The sequence below is a fragment of the Lithobates pipiens genome, unplaced genomic scaffold, assembly GCF_037356315.1.
Source record: "Lithobates pipiens isolate NorthernLeopardFrog02 unplaced genomic scaffold, aLitPip1_a1.2 Scaffold_30, whole genome shotgun sequence".
Taxonomy (NCBI): domain Eukaryota; kingdom Metazoa; phylum Chordata; class Amphibia; order Anura; family Ranidae; genus Lithobates; species Lithobates pipiens.
In genome coordinates, this window is record NW_027507791.1 from 170,913,809 (window position 1) to 170,935,615 (window position 21,807).

Below are 21,807 nucleotides of genomic sequence, written 5' to 3' on the forward strand. Positions count from 1 at the left end.
ATACACTAGTGTATACAGACAGACTAGTGTATACAGCGGACCGACTAATGTGTACAAAAGACAGGCTAATGTATACAGATAGGCTAGATTATACAGAAGAACGTCCTGGGTATGCAGAGCGCTCAGCTTCAAGGTATGGCCAACGTGAGTAATATGAGGGACACTCCTCACCCCCGCCCCCACCTACCAGATCTGAGTTTCATCCCCTTGCCCTCTCTGCCCCGGTCATCTGGTGGCAGTTTTATGCACTCCCTGGCCCCCACCCATTCATAATCCTTACCGACCTTTCTTTCCGCTGCTCACAGGAACACACTGAATGACTTGTCTAATTAACCAACTTGTACAAGACACCGCTATCCTCCTGTCTGACACCGGTCCCCCTTGGAGGCTTTACCCCTCACTGTTTGGGTGGTCCCTGCCTCTCCCTGGATGCTCCACATATACCACAACGACATTGTCAGAGGGGCACCACTTGACAGGACACGGGGCTTTCATTCAGGTGGCATCTCCCATTGGAGGAAGGGATGATGGCCCCAACCCCTTGGCAGCAGGTTCTTTCATGTACAGACCAGGGCGGCTCATCTTCCCTTCTGGAGTCTTGACCTTAGATGGGGGAGTTGCACTTTGGGGGGTCTGAGTGATACCTAATGCGCTGTACTGGAAGGGCTTGACATTCCCGCATATGTGTCCCCTCCCCCTGGATGCGCCCCTTGTCCCCCCCTCTGACTCCCACCTACTCTTTGCTGACATTGCCTTCTGCAGCTTTCGGGGACCCTGGATGACTTATTTATTGAGCCTATTGGTACGAGACACTGCTTCCCTCCAGGGTGACTCTGGACCCCCTGGAGGATTTACCCCTTACTGTTTGGGCGGTCCCAGCCTCCCTCTGGATGCTCTACACAGCCCCCGATGGCGATGCAGGAGAGACACTAATTGGCGGGCCCCAGGACTGCTGCTCGGGTGAAGTCTCCCGTTGGATGGAGGGATGGTGGCCCCAGCCCCTTGCCTGCCGGATTTTCCATGCACCGACCAGGGCTGCTCCTCTTTCATCTTGATGTGGTGACCATGGAGGGGAGGAGTTGAAATTTATGGGGTCCGGGTGTTTGCTGGTGGGAGTGCGCTAAAGGACTTGACATTTCTGCATGTTTGTCCCCTCTCCCCTGTTTCTCCCCTCCCTTCCCCCCCTTCCCACCTTTCCCTTCCCTCCTTTCCCTCCCCCTTTCCCCCCTTCCACTCCCCCTTTCCCCCCTTCCCTGCCCCTTTTCCCCCCGGGCCGTGGACGGGGGAGAGGGGGGTAAGGAGAGGACAATCTGCCAAAGGGAGAAATGCATTTGTCCGGGGACTGCATGTACTTTAGGGGTATGGGACGGGGGGTGGTGGATCCCATTCTGTGATGCCTTTTCTGTTGTGACGGGCTCCCTCGTGCATGCCTATGTTTAGGGCGAGCCGAGGAGACCCCTCAGTGCTGACAGTTATATGCTCTACCTCTGTTTTGGTTATACTATTGTTTTTTGTTTCTTTGATGTTACTGATTGTCTTTTATTTGCATACCGGTATCAGACGTGACATTTACCACTGCCGGGACTGGGGGGACTAGGATTCGGGGGCTCCCTCTCCGACCTGTCTACCCAATAACCCAAGTAGGACAGCGCTTTAAACCCAGTGTACATCTGGTAAGCGCTATAGCATAATTGTGCTGTTTTAGTATACCCTTCCTGTACTGTTGAGTGCGGACAACCCTTAATTTCCCTCTCCCCCTGGGGTTGAGGTGCCCGGCCTCTTTTTCCCTTTACCTTTCCTTCCATTTGCCCTTCCTTTCTCCCCCTTAGTTCCCGCCATGCATTACCTACCCAAAACCTACCTAAAACCTACCTTGGTTCAACTTTCTTTGCTTTTCTCTGATGTCCCCCTCCCCCTCCCCGAGGAGCGATGGCAGACTCAGTCAAGGTCACCTCTCTAAACGTTAAGGGACTGAACTCCCCTGAAAAATGGTGGATCCTCCTGTGAGAACTGAACACATCCTGTACTGATGTGGCCTTTATACAAGAAACACATTTTAAAAATACTAGCCTCCCCTTTCTATGGTCGAGATCCTTCCCTAAGGTCTACCACTCTACTAACCCCTCCTCTCCATTCTGATCTCTAGCAGGCTCCCCTGGGTTCTCCAGGATTCTCTGGTGGACCCTGGGGGCCAATATCTTTTTCTTAGGGGCCACATTGGAGAGCGCCTTTTTACATTTGCCACTGTGTACGCTCCCAATGATCACCAAGACATGTTCCTCAGAACTACCCTGCACAGATTATGTGACTTTCGGGAGGGCCAATTGATATTAGGTGGGGACTTTAATGTCGCCTTTCGCCATCGGTTGACACTTCTGCCTCTTGCTCCTCGCTCCCTACCCCTCACCTAGGTCTCTATTCTGGCACCTTAATGAGAGCCTCCTCCAGATACCGGAAGTTTTAGCAGATGTGACCAGGGAATTGGACCTTTATTTCCAAGAAAACTAAAGCAGGACTGTGACCCGGGGATAATTTGGGAGGCTCACAAGTCAGTACTCCGCAGGGTACTTATCAGGCACGGGGCGCGCATCAAACGAACACGGAAGGAACAGCTTGCTAATCTGTTTCATGAACTTGCCTCTGTGTAAGCGAAACATAAACATACCCCCTTACGGACCTTAGAGATTGAATTGGGGACACTCCATACCCATATTGCTGTCCTACTCCATTATAAAGCGAAAGCGGCACTCCAGTTTTGTCGTAAACTGACGTAGGAATCAGAGGACACATGCAGAAAAATCTTAGCCAGGTCGGTAAAGGAGTTGAAATTTGGCTCTTACATACCACAGTTGATAGATGAGAATGGCCAGAGGGCCTCTACCCCAACCCAAATAGTCGAAGTCTTTGAAAAATGTTGCTCTGATCTCTACAACCTGCTCGATTCAGGGTCTGGACAGGACAATATAGACAGATATGTAACCGGTTCTGGTCTACCAACCCTCTCATCGGAATCACGGGAGTACTTGGAGGACCCGATCACACTGGAAGAAGTCCAGACGGCCGTGGGACCTCCGAAGGTGGGTAAGGCTCCGGGCCCTGACGGATATACCGCACAATACTTTAAGACCTTCCTCCCTATTCTCGGCCTGCGCTTGGTGAATTTATTTTCCTGAGGATACCCTTAGAGCCCACATCTCGTTGATAACTAAGGAGGGCAAGGACCCAGGCCTATGTGGGAGCTACAGACCCATTTCCCTCCAAAATTCGGTCCTAAAACTATTCTCTAACTCCTCGCCACGTGATTGGCACATCACTTGTAGTCCCTTATACATATTGACCAGTTAGGTTTTATTCCCACCAGGGAAGATAGGGACAACACCACTAAGGTGCTTACCCTGATCCATAAAGCAAAGTCATCTGGGACCCCTTGTCTTTTCATGAGTACTGATGCCGAGAAGGCTTTTGATCGGGTCAAATGGACATTAATGTTCTCGGTCCTTCGCCATATAGGTCTGAGTGAACGGATGCTGGCATGGATAAGTAAGATATACTCACGTACTTACATTCCACCGGACATCGCGCGTACGTTTATGTTGAACTTCCCCCCACCCCTTGTCACTAAGATCCGCAGTTTGCTTCACGGGTGGCATTCTGGCCTCCATTCCTGGTTCAGCAGATGCAATCTCATTAAAATGAACATACTCCCTAAATTTACTTATCTTTTCCAAGCTCTCCCGATCCAGATTCCAGTCCTGTTTTTTAAGCAAGCTCAATCCTTGCTCACTCAATTTAACTGGGCCCACAAAAATCCCAGACTTAAGCGGTCACAGCTGACATTGTCTAAACAACAGGGAGGGTTTGTTCTCCCTAACTTGCGACGCTACTACCTGGCCTCCCATCTGGGGCATGTATTGGACTGGAATCGAAACAAACTTTCTAAGCTCACTCCCGAATTCCGCTAAGAAGCGCCATGTGGTGCTATAAGTATTCCCCCACAGAATTTATGTCACATCCCACTATAGGGGCTTAGTTGAAAGTCAGTCACCTGATCGCTACCCAAAACACACTCACGTCTTTGACTTCCCCCCTATTCCCTATACGTGGCCATCCAACCTTTTAACTGGGGACCCACTTAGAAATTCCAACCTAGACAATGCGTCTAAATTCGTCATTGATGGAAAATGGCCTTCTTTCTCAACCCTAACAGATCCGACAGGGCTTTTCCAACTGCCTTTTTGGAGAGCGGCGCAACGACATCATTTTCTCCATTCCATCCCCAATCCTCAAACGTTCGCGGGCCTCAGTCGGAGTTTGAGACTCTATGCAGGAGCGAAGGCCCTTTGGCCCACATTCTCTCTCAAACAGATTACCCACACTTAACCTGTCTGTCCAACTGGGAAAAGGACCTTAATTGCTAATTTTCCCCAGCACAGAGACAACGCATTATCACTTTGGCTCTCAAAATGTCGCTGTGCACGAAGATACAGGAGACGAATTTTAAACTTCTCACCAGGTGGTATTTGACACCATCAAAGCTGCAGAAATGTTTCTCCTCTTCCTCGAACATATGCTGGAGGTGTGGAGAAGAAGAGGGCACGTTGCTGCACATTTTTTGGTCCTGCCTCAGCTTGGTGGACTTCTGGACAGAGATCCGATGCATAACACAAAAATTCACAGACTTCTCCATCCAGGAAGAGGCTGCATTCTTTCTCTTGCACCATTCACAGATTCCCATTAAAGTGGAGGGCCGGTTATAAAAAAAAAAAAAAAAAAAAAAAAGTCAGCAGCTGCAAACACTGCAGCTGCTGACTTAATAAACACACTCACCTGTCCAGGGCGCCCGCGATGTCGGCCGCCCGAGGCCGACCCGTCCCTCGGCTCTCGGGTCCCGGCGCCGCCATCCCTTGTAAGGGAAACAGGCAGCGGAGCCTTATGGCTTCACTGCCCGTTTCCTACTGCGCATGCGCGAGTCCCGCAGCTACTGCGCATGCGCGAGTCCCACAGCGCTTTCTGAATGGGACGCGCTGTGTTCTGGAACACACAGTTCCCAGAACACAGCGCGACTCATTACCCAGAAGACGCCGCGACGAAGACAGAAGACAGAAGATCTCCGCGGAGGAGGAAGAGGAAGATTAGGAGAAAGTGCCTAGCAACAGGCATTTCTGGTAAGTAAAAAAAAAAATTTTTTTTCATTTTTTTTTTTTTAGATTTTTTGTAATTTTTAACATTTTTTTGTTTTTCAGGGTGGCCCTCCCCTTTAAGAAGTACAAAAAAATCTATTTTACGGCATGTGATAAATGCGGCGAAATCCTGCATCCCTCTCTATTGGAAAAAATGTTCCCCCCCTTTCATTACCCACTGGCTTAGGAAAATAGAGGACATTAAAAAAAATGGAGGACTTGATCCTCACATCACAAGGTATACAAGAATTTTTAAAAAAAACCTGAGACATCTGGAATACCTTTATATTCTTGCTGGAAGGATGTCGCCTGCTATCGCCTTAGTGCTCTGAGCTTTCCTTGACTGGCCCCTTGGACAGTGGCTGCCATCGTGTCTCGTCCCCTCTTCTCCTTTTCTGATCTTTCAACCCTTCTCTTTTCTGCCTACCTCCCCTATCTCTCACCCCCTCCACCCCCTCTCTCTTTTGGAAATAGTGGGAAATTGGGAATGACGGCCCCACACCCCCCTCTGGATGGATTATGCCGGAGGGACCTGGGGGTTTGTGTGACCCTGGATCTTGGTACAGTACTTTATCCGTGCCTCGAATCATTGTGATTGATGGAAGGCAGACTCACAGTTGCGAATATACCTGTATCAAGTATTGTTCAGCTGCTTTTTGCTCTGTATTTCTCTGTTGCATTATGTACTCGGGGGACCGTCTTCCCCTATTTGGAGAAAAAATTATATTTGAAAAAAAAAAAGAAGCCTACGACACCTGGTATTCCCAGGCGGTTTCCCATACAGGCATTAACCAGGCCTGCTGGTCTGCTTAGCCTCCAAGATCAGACGAGATGGAACAGATTCAGGGTGATGTGGCCGTAGCCGATATCTTCAGGCACTCTCAACTCTCTTGACAAACACCAAGATGGTCACCTTGGAAACAAGCGGAAAAAAATAGGTCAATGGCCACAACATAAAAAGATGCCTACGGCATCTGGAAATCCCAGGCGGTCTCCCATCCAGGTACTAAACTGGTCCCAACCCTGCTTAGCCTCTGAGATCAGATGAGATTGGGCTCTTTTAGGGTGGTGTGGCCGTAGGAGATTTCTTCAGGCACTCTCAACCTTGACTAACGCCAATATGGTCACCTTGGGAAACAAACAAAAAAATCAAGTCAACGCCAACAACATGAGAAGAAGTCTACAGCACCTAGTATTCCCAGGTGGTCTCCCATCCAGGTATTAACAAGGCCCGACCCTGTTTAGTCTCTGAGATCAGATGAGATCTGTTGCTTTCAGGGTTATGTGGCCATAGGCGAGCTCTTCAAGCACTCTCAACCCTCTTGACAAACACCAAGATGGTCACCTTGGTAAACAAACAAAAAAAAAAAAACAAGTCAACGCCAACAACATAAAAATAAGCCTTCAGCACCTAGTATTCCCAGGTGGTCTCCAATCCAGGTACTAGCAAGGCCCGACCCTGTTTAGCCTCTGAGATCAGAGGAGATCGGGCGCTTTCAGGCTTATGTGCCCATAGGCAATCTCTTTGGGCACTCTCAACCCTCTTGACAAATGCCAAGATAGTCACCTTGGGAAACAAGCGAAAAAAAAACAGGTCAATGTCAACAACATAAAAAGAAGACTACGGCACCTGGTATTCCAAAGCCATCTCCCATCCAGGGACTAACTAGGCCCAACCCTTCTTAGCCTCAGAGATGCGAAGAGATAGGGCTCTTTCAGGGTGATGCTGCTGTAAGCGAACTCTTTGGGCACTCTCAACCCTCTTGACAAATGCCAAGATGGTCACCTTGGGAAACAAGCGAAAAAAAAACAAAACGAATCAAGGCCAACAACATAAAAAGAAGCCTACAATAACTGGTATTCCCAGGTGGTCTCCCATCCAGGTACTAACCAGGCCTGACTCTTCTTAGCCTCCAAGATCAGATGAGATTGGGTGCTTTCAGAGTGCTCGGACTCTTTCCCCATCACTAATGGGACGAGGCAGGGGTGTACTCTGTCTCCCCTAATTTTTATTCTGACACTGGAACCACTTATGTGTCACGTTCGGAATGACCTGAATATTACTGGCATATCCAAACCCTCGGCACACCACAAAATTGCGGCATGCGCTGACGATCTAATTTTTTTCGTCTCCAATCCACACATTTCGCTTCCCAATATACTCGCGGCTCTCCGGCGATACGGCAGCCTATCAAACTATAAAATCAATTGCACCGTCGGCTGTATTGAATATATCGGTCCCGGATGGTGAGGCCAGGAGGCTACGCTCCGCTTTTCCATTCTACTGAGCTGAAAAATCTATACGTTACCTGGGCGTTGACATCGCAGCGGATTTGGCGCAATTGTACCCGCTTAATTTTGTCCCTCTCCTGAATAGACTGAAATCTGATTTGGGAAACTGGCATGCTTTAACACTGACCCGGTTCGGGCGCTGTAATGCATTCAAAATGACGGCCCTCCCGCGGATCTTATACTTGTTTCAGACATTACCGATCCGGTTACCCCCAATTTTTTTCAGACAACTGCAGCTGCTGCTCCGGGACTTTATTTGGGCACGCAAACCGCCCAGAGCCCGTTTGCAATTGCTTGCCAGACCAAAGGACAAGGGGGGTCTGGGTCTCCCAGATCTGAGACAATACAACAGAGCGACTCTGCTAGCGAGAGTCGTTGATTGGCATTGTAATGGCCCACACAAGCAGTGGGTGGAGATGGAGATTGAGGATGGATCCATTCCCCTATTGACCTCCCCGTGGCTCCTGTCCTCCCTACCAAAAGACCTCAGAGATCACCACGTAGTGGGAGCTACGTTGGCTGTTGTGCGGAGGTTGTTCCGCTGCACACACATTGCTCCCCTGCCGTCACCAATGACTCCGGTTATAGGTAATCCAGACTTCCCACCGGGATTTACCAACAATAAACTGCGACAGTTGACAGTGGTGGGGAAACAGCGTCTGGGAGAGGTGTGGCCCTCGGGAGGGCTCCCGACCACGCAAACTGTCGCCGAGCTTTCTGACCCTCCGCTTGAATTGTTTAATGCTTATCAACTTCGTCACTTTCTTCTGGCCATACAAAGGGCCCCCTACACTCCTAGAGACCTGACGCCCTATGAGTCATCTGTCACAAAAAGGAACCTGTGCGACACACCCTCTCCCTCCTGTACAACATATTAAGTAGTCAGGAGGAAGAGTCGACCCCACCATTTATCCACAAATGGGAGATTGCATTTGGCAACACATTTACCCCACAACAGATAGGGAAGATCCTGACATTAGTACATAAAGCTTCCATCGCAAACCAATATCAAGAATCAGGATACAAGATAGTCTCACGCTGGTATAGAGTCCCATACCTTCTGAATAAAATGAATAGATCGATCCCGGATGTTTGTTGGAGGTGCAATTCAGATACGGGGACCATGGGACACATTTTCTGGGCATGCCCGGCCTTGAGGAACTTTTGGGTGGAGGTGACCGGGACGATAAAAACTCTCAGAAATGTAGATATCGCAGACAACCCAGCAGCGTGCCTTCTACACTTGACCGAACAGCCTGTTCGAAAATACAAAAAAACCCTCACGATGCAACTCCTGAACGCCGCCCGGGTCTGCTTTCCCACACTGTGGAGGCAGCCTCAGCCCCCATCCAAGGTGCTGTGGTATTCCAAAGTCAATCATATTCTCCGGATGGAAGAATTGACCGCCACCCTTCACAACACTGAAGAGGCATTTAGTGTTACATGGAGGCCCTGGAGGTATTTTACTGGTACTTGAGACTACATTCGGGAGGTGAGCAGCGCCCCTGTCCCAGAAAACGACTGAACATTTAACGTTTACCTACGTAGGCCATGTCTGCCCTGGGTGGCATTCCCCCCCCCTCATTTTTTGTCTTTATTTTTCTATTTTTCCCCGCCGCCATCCCCCCCTCCTCTCTCTCCGTCTTTGCACTCTCTTCTTCCCCCGTCCTCCCTTTTGACTATGCCTTGTCTCCTTACTAGCCTTTGGGACCCAGAAGAACCCCAGGGTTCTGGACACGACCGGCTCATATTTTACTCTGGTTCACGTAGGTCATGATAAGCTGGCTCGCTGTGGTCCCAGTTGTTCTCCATGATTACATTTGTCCGAACGGAGCTGCATTAGTTATACTGTACTACATGTCGGAGGTGGGGTTTCTCTCTTTTCTGCATGAAACTCTAGGACTCCCCTCTGAGAACCCAGAGTTATTTGGCTGCCTATTTTTTGTTACCATGTAATTGTGACCCTGGGTCATGCTGTATGGTTGACTGTTACATTTGTGTTGTTCTACTTATACTTAGTAAAAGAATAAAACAAAAAATAAAAAATAAGTCAATGCCAACAACTTAAAAAAAAAGCCTATGGCATCGAGAAATCTCAGGCGGTCTCCCATCCACGTACTAACCAGGTCCCAAACCTGCTTAGCCTCTGAGATCAAATGAGATTTGGCTCTTTCAGGGTGATGCAGCCATAGTAGATTTTTTCAGGCACGCTCAACCCTCTTGACAAACGCCAAGATGGTCACCTTGGGAAACAAACAAAAAAAACAAGTCAATGCCAACAACATAAAAAGAAGCCTACCGCACCTAGTATTTCCACGCGGTCTCCCATCCAGGTATTAACAAGGCGCGTCCCTTTCTAGCCTCTGAGATCAGCGGAGATTGGGCGCTTTCAGGGTGATGTGTCCATAGGCAATCTCTTTGGGCACTCTCATCCCTCTTGAAAAATGCCAAAACCCTGGGAAACAAGCGAAAAAAAACAGGTCAACGCCAACAACATAAAAAGAAGAATACGGCACCTGGTATTCCAAGGCCGTCTCCCATTCAAGTACTAACTAGGCCCAACCCTTCTTAGCCTCTGAGATCAGAAGAGATAGGGTGCTTTCAGGGTGATGTGGCTGTAAGCGATCTCTTTAGGCACTCTCAACCCTCTTGACAAATGGCAAGATGATCACTTTGGGAAACAAGCGAAAAAAACAGGTCAACACCAACAACATAAAAAGAAGCCTGCGGCATCTGGAAAACCCAGGCGGTCTCCCATCCAGGTACAAACCAGGCCCAACCCTGCTTAGCCTCTGAGACCAAGCGAGATTGGGCGCTTTCAGGTTGTTGTGCTCGTAGGCAATTTCTTTGTGCACTCTCAACCCTCTTGACACATGCCAAGATGGTCACCTTGGGAAACAAGGGAAAATAAAACAGGTCAACGCCGACAACATAATGAGAAGCCTATGGCACCTGGTATTCCCAAGCTGTCTCCCATCCAGGAACTAACCAGGCCCATCGCTGCTTAGCCTTCGAGATCAGATGAGATTGGGCTCTTTCAGGGTGATTTGGCCGTAGGCACTCTCTTTGGGCACTCTGAAGCCTCTTGACAAAGGCCAAGATGGTCACCTTGGGAAACAAGCTAAAAAAAACAGGTCAAAGCCAACAACATAAAAAGAAGCCTACGGCATCCAGTATTCCCAGGCGATCTCCCAATCAAGACACTAACCAGACCAGATCCTTCTATGGCACCTGGTCTTCCCAGGCAGTCTCCCATCCAGGTACTAACCAGGCCTGACGCTGCTTAGCCTCTGAAATCAGACGAGATCGGGTGCTTTCAGGTTGATGTGGCCGTAAGCGTTCTCTTCAAGACACGCCCAACCCTCTTGACAAACGGCAAGATGGTCGCCTTGAGAAACAAGCAAAAAAAACAGGTCAAAGCCAACAACATAAAAAGAAGCCTATGGGCTTACAGTGGACCCTAAAAGATGGGACCCACTAGCTCTGTCATGGTTCGGACGCTGTAATGTGTTGAAGATGAACGCGTTGCCACGACTTCTGTATCTACTACAAGCCTTACCTATCAAAATACCCCAGACTTTCTTTCATGCGGTTCGCTCAATCTTTATCAAGTTCCTCTGGCGTGGAAAACATATGCGTATTGGTAGGGCAATGCTATTGCGACCGAAATTGCGGGGAGGTATTGGCTTCCCGGACCCTGCTCTATATTACACAGCGACGCACATGACACCGGTGTTGACTGGTGCCGGTGTTCTGCCATATACTGTCCGGCCATGATATAGTGTCTGCGCCGTACTGCGCATGCGCAGTACGGAGCAGACGAAGCTTCGGAGATTTTCATGCGCGGTGAGTGGAGGTGGTAGCCCCACCATCCAAGTGGACATAGGGTTGTGAATATTAGAGGGCCCCTCGCAGGCGAGCTTAGCTCGCCACGCTTCGGGCTTGGCCTCGCTGCGCATGCGCAGTACACAGCGGACACTATCCGATGGGGGACCATATGTGATAAGACACCAGCATGGGGAACTGAAGCTATGGGTCAAGCTAGAGCAGGAGATGGTGCGGGTTCCACTGGCTGGTCTGCCTTGGGCGGGGAGGCCATTGGAGCCCTGTGTGACTACTCACCCGTTAATTGGCCCCTCGCTCGCCGAGATGGATAGTTTTTTTCACCTTTCCCACCTGACTAACTTCCCTTCTCCTATGACCCCAATTATTGGACATCCTAGATTCCCTCCGGGCCTGTCTGACCAGGCCTTTACCAGGCAAGCCCCGAAAGGGCTTCTGAGAGAAGCCCTATTTCTTGGACCCACGGGCTTGATTCCCATGGGGACCATACTGCTAGAGCAAGTACCTGTTGCATTGGATATATATATATATATTGGACCTATATGTTTCAGGGTGGCCTGCATAAAGTGCCAGGCCACCCTGTCAAAGGCCTTCTCCACGTCCGTTGACAACATAAGCAAGGGCCTTCCCTGTACATGCGCCGCATGGATTAAATTGAGGACTCGGGCCGTATTGTCTCTAGCTTCCGACTTATTTTTATTTTTTTGCTTGTTTCCCAAGGTGACCATCTTGGCGTTTGTCAAGAGGGTTGAAAGTGCCTGAAGAGATTGCCTACAGGCACATCACCCTGAAAGCACCCGATCACGTTTGATGTTGGAAGCTAAGAAGAGTCAGGCCTTCTTAGTACCTGGAGGGGAGACCGCCTGGGAATACCAGGTGTCGTAGACTTCTTTTTATGTTGTTGGCGTTGACCTGTTTTTTTTCCGCTTGTTTCCCAAAGTGACCATCTTGGTGTTTGTCAAGAGGGTTGAGAGTGCCTGAAGAGATTGCCTATGGCCACATCACTCTGAAAGCACCCAATCTCGTCTGACCTTGGAGGCTAAGAAGAGTCGGGCCTGGTTAGTACCTGGATGGGAGACCACCTGGGAATACCAGTTATTGTAGGCTTCTTTTTATGTTGTTGGCGTTGATTCGTTTTTTTTTTTTTGCTTGTTTCCCAAGGTGACCATCTTGGCATTTGTCAAGAGGGATGAGAGTGCCCAAAGAGATCGCTTACAGCAGCATCACCCTGAAAGAGCCCTATCTCTTCTCTTCTCTGAGGCTAAGAAGGGTTGGGCCTAGTTAGTACCTGGATGGGAGATGGCGTTGGAATACCAGGTGCCGTATTCTTATTTTTATGTTGTTGACATTGACCTGTTTTTTTTCGCTTGTATCTCAAGGTGACTATCTTGGCATTTGTCAAGAGGGTTGAGAATGCCCAAAGAGATTGCCTATGGGCACATAACCCTGAAAGCGCCCGATCTCCTCTGATCTCAGAAGCTAAACATGGTTGGGCCTTGCTAGTACCTGGATTGGAGACCACCTGGGAATACTAGGTGCTGTAGGCTTCTTTTTATGTTGTTGGCCTTGACCTGGTTTTTTTTTCACTTGTTTCCCAAGGTGACCATCTTGGCGTTTGTCAAGAGGGTTGAGAGTACCCAAAGAGATCACCTACGGCCCCATCACCCTGAAAGCGCCCAATCTCGTCTGATCTCGGATGCTAAACAGTGTCGGGCCTGGTTAGTACCTGGATGGGAGACCGCCTGGAAATACCAGATGCCATAGGCTTTTTTTTTTTTTTTTTTTTTTTTATTTAGTAGTATGCGACATACAATGCAAAGGCAACTTCACAGAATGTGTGATACAAATAGTTACAAACAAACGATCATATTGCATGGATATCAGAGCCAATGGTAAGAAGTCCGAGGAGAATAGCACGTGTACAGCTTTGCGGTCATATCAAGATGAGATTAAAGCTCCATCTCGTTGGGATCCTCTACCACTTAAAATATTATTGATACTAGCCCTGCTACCTTCGAAGAGTTTAGATATCCATAGATAGAGGAAGAGTATTGTGTAGTAGTCAAATGGGGTCGGAACATACCATTTTCTTTTCCCTTTTTTGAGTTAAGAAGGGAAATAGTAGAACTGAAAGGAGGGAGAAGGGGAAAGAGAAGATTGGGGAAGGAAATGGCAGAAAAGGAAAAGAAGGGGTAAGGGGGTGTCGTGGGTAGAGTGGATAGGATGGGGTCCCCTCCCAGGGAGCAAGAGACGCCCTCGGCTCACCAGCTCATCAGCTGTCCAACGTTTGTAACAGCGATCTCCAACGATCACCATGAGCTTACTATGTCTCGCGGAGGTATTCTTCCGAAAAGCGAAACTGGGTCCAGTAGAACCATCTGTTCCCATGCTCCTCCGTTTTATCCCTCATTGTGGCAGTCAGGTCTTCCATTCGTTCAATATCATTAACCCTTGCGAACCACTGGGTCACCATTGGAGCAGATTGCTCTTTCCACTGACTTGGGATGCAGGCCCTAGCTGCCTTGAGGAGATGTTTAAGTAAGGACTTATGATAACGCTTTATCGACATAGGAGTTAGATTGAGAAGAACTGCTGCGGGATCATTGGCTAAGGAAATGTCTGTGAACTTGTGGATGAGTCTCAGGACAGGCTGCCCGAATGTTTGTAATTTAGGGCATTCCCAGAAAATGTGGAGAATGGTGCCAGCCTGTTGCCCACAGCGACAGCAGCGGTCAGATTGACCGGGGAATATTTTGGCCAACACCACCGGTGTACGATACCAGCATGTGATCAGCTTATATGAGATCTCCTGATATTTACTGCAGAGTGACGACTTATGGGCGAAAAAGAGTATTCTGTCCTTCTGTGGTTTGGAGAATGTAGTTTGTAAGTCCCTTTTCCATTTAGCTAGGAAGGGTGGATCCGTGGAGGATTGTGCATCTGTCAGGACTAGGTAGGACCTAGAGAGGGAACCATGAATTGGGCCATCATCCAGGCAAAGTTCCTTGAAGGGGTGGAATTGTCTAGAGAAGAACGAATGGTTAGGTAGTGATCCGAGGAAATGGATTAGCTGTCTAGCTCTCCAGCTATCCAATGCAACAGGTACTTGCGTTAGCAGTATGGTTCCCATGGGAATCAAGCCCGTGGGTCCAAGAAATAGGGCTGCTCTCAGAAGCCCTTTCGGGGCTTGCCTGGTAAAGGCCTGGTCAGACAGGCCCGGAGGGAATCTAGGATGTCCAATAATTGGGGTCATAGGAGAAGGGAAGTTAGTCAGGTGGGAAAGGTAAAAAAAACTATCCATCTCGGCGAGCGAGGGGCCAATTAATGGGTGAGTAGTCACACAGGGCTCCAATGGCCTCCCCGCCCAAGGCAGACCAGCCAGTGGAACCCGCGCCATCTCCTGCTCTAGCTTGACCCATAGCTTCAGTTCCCCATGCCGGTGTCTTATCACATATGGTCCCCCATCGGATAGTGTCCGCTGTGTACTGCGCATGCGCAGTACACAGCAACACAGATTCCAAAAATTGCGAGCATGAACGGCACCTGCGCACTGAGTACAGGTTCTATCCCCACTATCCAAGTGGACATAGAGTAAGAATATAAAAGAGCCGAGCGCAGCGAAGCCAAGCCCGAAGCGTGGCGAGCGAAGCTCGCCTGCGAGGGGCCCTCTAACCACTTTCAGACCGGACCAATTTGCTGGTCAAAGACCAGACCACTTTTTGCGATTCGGCACTGCGTCGCTTTAACTGACAATTGCGCGGTCGTGCGACGTGGCTCTCAAACAAAATTAACGTCCTTTTTTTCCCACAAATAGAGCTTTCTTTTGGTGGTATTTGATCACCCCTGCGGTTTTTATTTTTTGCGCTATAAACAAAAATAGAGCGACAATTTTGAAAAAAACGCATTATTTTTTTACCTTTTGTTATAATAAATATCCCCCAAAAATATATAAAAAAACATTTTTTTCCCTCAATTTAGGCCAATACGTATTCGTCTACATATTTTTGGTAAAAAAAATCGCAATAAGCGATTATTGATTGGTTTGCGCAAAAGTTATAGCGTTTACAAAATAGGGATAGTTTTATAGCATTTTTATTAATAATTTTTAATTATTTTATTTTTACTAGTAATGGCGGCGATCTGCGATTTTTATTGTGACTGCGACATTGTCGGGGACCCATCGGACATTTTTGACACATTTTTGGGACCATTGTCATTTATACAGTAATCACTGCTATATAAATGCAGTGATTCCTGTGTAAATGACACTGGCAGTGAAAGGGTTAACCAGTGGGTGGCAGTGTAGGGGTTAAGTGTTCCTAGGGGAGTGTTACTAACTGTGGGGGGGTTGGGCTTTCATTTAGTGTACACTGATCTCTGCTCCAATCACATGGAGCAGAGATCAGCGTCACTAGTTGCTAGGCAGAATGAGAAAATGTTGTTTATACAGCATTTCCTCACTTCCGCGGCTCCGTGAGACGATCGCGGGGATGCCCGCGGCGATCGAGTCCGCGGGTCCCGCGACCGGACTCACGGGGGTCCCGACCAGCGCGGGAGCGCGCCGCCGGCGGCGCGCTCCCGATGGCACGGCGGCAACGAATATTGGACGTACATGTACGCCAATATGCCTGCCCGTGCCATGCTGTCGACGCACATCGTCGTGCGCTGGTCGGGAAGTGGCTAATATTCACAACCCTATGTCCGCTTGGATGGTGGGGCTACCACCTCCACTCACCGCGCAGGAGCCGTTCAGCTTCGGAGTACACAGCGGACACTATATCATGGCCGGACAGTATATGGCAGAACACCGGCACCAGTCAACCACCGGTGTCATGTGCCTCGCTGTGTAATATAGAGCAGGGTCCGGGAAGCCAATACCTCCCCGCAATTTCGGTCGCAATAGCATTGCCCTACCAATACGCATATGTTTTCCGCGCCAGAGGAACTTGATAAAGATTGAGCGAACCGAATGAAAGAAAGTCTGGGGTATTTTGATAGGTAAGGCTTGTAGTAGATACAGAAGTCGTGGCAACGCGTTCATCTTCAACACATTACAGCGTCCGAAACATGACAGAGCTAGTGGGTCCCATCTTTTAAGGTCCGCTGTAAGCCCATAGGCTTCCTTTTATGTTGTTGGCTTTGTCTGTTGTTCTCAAGGCGACCATCTTGGCGTTTGTCAAGAGGGTTAGGCGTGTCTTGAAGAGAACGCTTATGGCCACATCAACCTGAAAGCACCCGATCTCGTCTGATTTCAGAGGCTAAGCAGCGTCAGGCCTGGTTAGTACCTGGATGGGAGACTGCCTGGGAAGACCAGGTGCCATAGAAGGATCTGGTCTGGTTAGTGTCTTGATTGGGAGATCGCCTGGGAATACTGGATGCCATAGGCTTCTTTTTATGTTGTTGGCTTTGACCTGTTTTTTTTAGCTTGTTTCCCAAGGTGACCATCTTGGCCTTTGTCAAGAGGCTTCAGAGTGCCCAAAGAGAGTGCCTACAGCCAAATCACCCTGAAAGAGCCTAATCTCATCTGATCTCGGAGGCTAAGCAGCGATGGGCCTGGTTAGTACCTGGATGGGAGAAAGCTTGGGAATACCAGGTGCCGTAGGCTTCTCATTATGTTGTCGCGTTGACCTGTTTTTTTTCCCTTGTTTCCCAAGGTGACCATCTTGGCATGTGTCAAGAGGGTTGAGAGTGCACAAAGAAATTGCCTATGGGCACAACACCCTGAAAGCGCCCAATCTCGTTTGGTCTCAGAGGCTAAGCAGGGTTGGGCCTGGTTTGTACCTGGATGGGAGACCGCCTGGGTTTTCCAGATGCCGCAGGCTTCTTTTTATGTTGTTGGTGTTGACCTGTTTTTTTCGCTTGTTTCCCAAAGGGATCATCTTGGCATTTGTCAAGAGGGTTGAGAGTGCCTAAAGAGATCGCTTACAGCCACATCACCCTGAAAGCACCCTATCTCTTCTGATCTCAGAGGCTAAGAAGGGTTGGGCCTAGTTAGTACTTGAATGGGAGACGGCCTTGGAATACCAGGTGCCGTATTCTTCTTTTTATGTTGTTGGCGTTGACCTGTTTTTTTTCGCTTGTTTCCCAGGGTGACTATCTTGGCATTTTTCAAGAGGGATGAGAGTGCCCAAAGAGATTGCCTATGGGCACATCCCCCTGAAAGCGCCCAATCTCTGCTGATCTCAGAGGCTAGAAAGGGTCGCGCCTTGTTAATACCTGGATGGGAGACCGCCTGGAAATACTAGGTGCGGTAGGCTTCTTTTTATGTTGTTGGTGTTGACTTGTTTTTTTTGTTTGTTTCCTAAGGTGACCATCTGGGCATTTGTCAAGACGGTTGAGCGTGCCTGAAAAAATCTACTATGGCTGCATCACCCTGAAAGAGCCAAATCTCATTTGATCTCATAGCAGGGCCGGCGCTACCACTAGGCGAAGTAGGCAGCCGCCTAGGGCGCACTACCAACTAGGGCGCAACTACGGCCTCTGCCCAGTGTGAGCTCCTCTTCTGCTCTCTCGCCCCCCCTGTGGTGTTCCACCGGCGCCACCAATCCCCCATGTTTCCCGCTGAGCGCCCCACCGTACTCATCTCACAGCGCCGCTCCGGGACTCCTTTGCTCCAGCCTGTCCCTCTGGAGCTGCGCTGTGTGTCTGTGTGAGTGCAGCGGAGGGGCGGGGCTCGGCGGAGATGGGAGCTTCGAGAGGTCGGTCAGCTGACCTCCTGCCCGGCGGGGACATCATGGAGCGGGGTTGACGGCGCTGGCCTGGTCCCGGCGGGGATATGATGGAGGCGGAGCGGATGGATGGCGCTGGTGTGGCCCCGGCGGAGCGGGTGGATGGCGCTGGTGTGGCCCCGGCGGAGCGGATGGATGGCGCTGGCAGTGCGGAGGAGTCGGAGAGGCCCGGTGGGATGATGGTCGCTGAAGGCAGCATCAAAGAGCAGAGGTAAGGAGGAGGATGGATCCATTGAGCTGTATGGAGGGGGTTTGTGTGTGAGTAATGCAGGAAGTAGGAGTCAGGTAGGTCAGTGTGATGTGTGTCAGTGTCATGCCAGTGTGGTGTGTCTGTGTATGTGTCATGTCAGTGTGATGTGTCTGTGTATGTGTCATGCCAGTGTGATGTGTCTGTGTATGTGTCATGTCAGTGTGATGTGTCTGTGTATGTGTCATGTCAGTGTGATGTGTCAGTGTATGTGTCATGTCAGTGTAATGTGTCAGTGTATGTGTCATGCCAGTGTGATGTGTCAGTGTATGTGTCGTGTCAGTGTATGTGTCATGTCAGTGTAATGTGTCAGTGTATGTGTCATGTCAGTGTAATGTGTCTGTGTATGTGTCATGTCAGTGTAATGTGTCTGTGTATGTGTCATGTCAGTGTGATGTGTCTGTGTATGTGTCATGTCATTGTGATGTGTCTGTGTATGTGTCATGCCAGTGTGATGTGTCAGTGTATGTGTCATGTCAGTGTATGTGTCATGTCAGTGTAATGTGTCAGTGTATGTGTCATGTCAGTGTGATGTGTCAGTGTATGTGTCATGTCAGTGTGATGTGTCTGTGTATGTGTCATGTCAGTGTATGTGTCATGTCAGTGTGATGTGACTGTGTATGTGTCATGCCAGTGTGATGTGTCTGTGTATGTGTCATGCCAGTGTGATGTGTCAGTGTATGTGTCATGCCACTGTATGTGTCATGCCAGTGTGATGTGTCGTGTCAGTGTATGTGTCGTGTCAGTGTAATGTGTCAGTGTATGTGTCGTGTCAGTGTATGTGTCATGTCAGTGTATGCGTCAGTGTATGCGTCAGTGCCATTTTATGTGTCAGGGTATGTGTTTTCAGGGTATGTGTTTTCAGGGTATGTGTTTTCAGGGTATGTGTTTTCAGGGTAGGTGTCAGCGTGATGGTCAGTGTAGGTGTCAGCGTGATGGTCAGTGTAGGTGTCAGCGTGATGGTCAGTGTAATTGGCAGTGTCGTAGCCAGGTGGGTTGGTGTAGGTGCCAGGTGGGTCAGTGTAATTATCAGGTGGGTCAGTGTAGGGGTCAATGTGATGTGAGTAGTGCAGGAAGTAGGAGTCAGGTGGATTAGTTTATGTGTCAGGGGGTCAGTGTAGGGGTCAGATAGGTCATGTGTAGCAAGGGCAGGGTAAGGTGGAGTCATGGGCGCAGCCGGGGGGGGGTGGCAAAATTAGGTTTTCGCCTAGGGTGTCAACGATCCTTGCACCAGCCCTGTCTCAGAGGCTAAGCAGGGTTGGGACCTGGTTAGTACCGGGATGGGAGACCGCCTGGGATTTCTCGATGCCATAGGCTTTTTTTTTAAGTTGTTGGCATTGACTTATTTTTTTTTTTTTGTTTTATTCTTTTATTAAGTATAAGTAGAACAACATAAATATAACAGTCAACCATACAGCATGACCCAGAGTCACAATTACATGGTAACAAAAAATAGGCAGCCAAATAACTCTGGGTTCTCAGAGGGGAGTCCTAGAGTTTCATGCAGAAAAGAGAGAAACCCCACCTCCGACATGTAGTACAGTATAACTAATGCAGCTCCGTTCGGACAAATGTAATCATGGAGAACAACTGGGACCACAGCGAGCCAGCTTATCATGACTTACGTGAACCAGAGTAAAATATGAGCCGGTCGTGTCCATAACCCTGGGGTTCTTCTGGGTCCCAAAGGCTAGTAAGGAGACAAGGCATAGTCAAAAGGGAGGACGGGGGAAGAAGAGAGTGCAAAGACGGAGAGAGAAGAGGGGGGGGATGGCGGCAGGGAAAAAAAGAAAAATAAAGACAAAAAGGGAAGGGGGGGAATGCCACCCAGGGCAGACTTGGCCTACGTAGGTAAACGTTAGATGTTCAGTCGTTTTCTGGGACAGGGGCGCTGCTCACCTCCCAAATGTAGTCTCAAGTACCAGTAAAATACCTCCAGGGCCTCCATGTAACACTAAATGCCTCTTCAGTGTTGTGAAGGGTGGCGGTCAATTCTTCCATCCGGAGAATATGATTGACTTTGGAATACCACAGCACCTTGGATGGGGGCTGAGGCTGCCTCCACAGTGTGGGAATGCAGGCCCGGGCGGCGTTCAGGAGTTGCATCGTGAGGGTTTTTTTGTATTTTCGAACAGGCTGTTTTTATTGTCCCGGTCACCTCCACCCAAAAGTTCCTCAAGGCCGGGCATGCCCAGAAAATGTGTCCCATGGTCCCCGTATCTGAATTGCACCTCCAACAAACATCCGGAATCGATCTATTCATTTTATTCAGAAGGTATGGGACTCTATACCAGCGTGAGACTATCTTGTATCCTGATTCTTGATATTGGTTTGCGATGGAAGCTTTATGTACTAATGTCAGGATCTTCCCTATCTGTTGTGGGGTAAATGTGATGCCAAATGCAATCTCCCATTTGTGGATAAATGGTGGGGTCGACTCCTCCTCCTGACTACTTAATAGGTTGTACAGGAGGGAGAGGGTGTGTTGCACAGGTTCCTTTTTGTGACAGATGGATTCATAGGGCGTCAGGTCTCTAGGAGTGTAGGGGGCCCTTTGTATGGCCAGAAGAAAGTGACGAAGTTGATAAGCATTAAACAAGTCAAGCGGAGGGTCAGAAAGCTCGGCGACAGTTTGCGTGGTCGGGAGCCCTCCCGAGGACCACACCTCTCCCAGACGCTGTTTCCCCACCACTGTCAACTGTCGCAGTTTCTTGTTGGTAAATCCCAGTGGGAAGTCTGGATTACCTATAACCGGAGTCATTGGTGACGGCAGGGGAGCAATGTGTGTGCAGCGGAACAACCTCCGCACAACAGCCAACGTAGCTCCCACTACGGGGTGATCTCTGAGGTCTTTTGGTAGGGAGGACAGGAGCCACGGGGAGGTCAATAGGGGAATGGATCCATCCTCAATCTCCATCTCCACCCACTGCTTGTGGTGGCCATTACAATGCCAATCAACGACTCTCGCTAGCAGAGTCGCTCTGTTGTATTGTCTCAGATCTGGGAGACCCAGACCCCCCTTGTCCTTTGGTCTGGCAAGCAATTGCAAACGGGCTCTGGGCGGTTTGCGCGCCCAAATAAAGTCCCGGAGCAGCACCTGCAGATGTCTGAAAAAGATTGGGGGTAACCGGATCGATAATGTCTGGAACAAGTATAAGATCCGCGGGAGGGCCGTCATTTTGAATGCATTACAGCGCCCGAACCAGGTCAGTGTTAAATCATGCCAGTTTCCCAAATCAGATTTCAGTCTATTCAGGAGAGGAAGAAAATTAAGCGGGTACAATTGCACCAAATCCACTGCGATGTCAACGCCCAGGTAACGTATAGATTTTTCAGCTCAGTAGAATGGAAAAGCGGAGCATAGCCTCTTGGCCTCACCATCCGGGACCGATATATTCAATACAGCCGATGGTGCAATTGATTTTATAGTTTGATAGGCTGCCGTATCGCCGGAGAGCCACGAGTATATTGGGAAGCGAAATGTGTGGATTGGAGACGAAAAAAATTATATCGTCAG

The 21,807-nt window shown here is 49.3% G+C and overlaps 8 pseudogenes; 5 read left to right on the forward strand and 3 right to left on the reverse strand.

Annotated features, from left to right (window-relative positions):
* Nucleotides 1-6,142: 6,142 nt before the first annotated feature.
* Nucleotides 6,143-6,262, reverse strand: LOC143949891 (5S ribosomal RNA; annotated as a pseudogene).
* Nucleotides 6,263-6,357: 95 nt separating this feature from the next.
* On the reverse strand, nucleotides 6,358-6,476 carry LOC143949467 (5S ribosomal RNA; annotated as a pseudogene).
* Nucleotides 6,477-10,412: 3,936 nt separating this feature from the next.
* LOC143949644 (5S ribosomal RNA) lies at nucleotides 10,413-10,531 on the reverse strand (annotated as a pseudogene).
* Nucleotides 10,532-12,303: 1,772 nt separating this feature from the next.
* Nucleotides 12,304-12,422, forward strand: LOC143946577 (5S ribosomal RNA; annotated as a pseudogene).
* Nucleotides 12,423-12,743: 321 nt separating this feature from the next.
* LOC143949452 (5S ribosomal RNA) lies at nucleotides 12,744-12,862 on the forward strand (annotated as a pseudogene).
* Nucleotides 12,863-12,963: 101 nt separating this feature from the next.
* On the forward strand, nucleotides 12,964-13,082 carry LOC143949205 (5S ribosomal RNA; annotated as a pseudogene).
* A 3,440-nt stretch (nucleotides 13,083-16,522) lies between these two features.
* On the forward strand, nucleotides 16,523-16,641 carry LOC143949876 (5S ribosomal RNA; annotated as a pseudogene).
* Nucleotides 16,642-16,801: 160 nt separating this feature from the next.
* Nucleotides 16,802-16,920, forward strand: LOC143949910 (5S ribosomal RNA; annotated as a pseudogene).
* The last annotated feature ends 4,887 nt before the right edge of the window (nucleotides 16,921-21,807 follow it).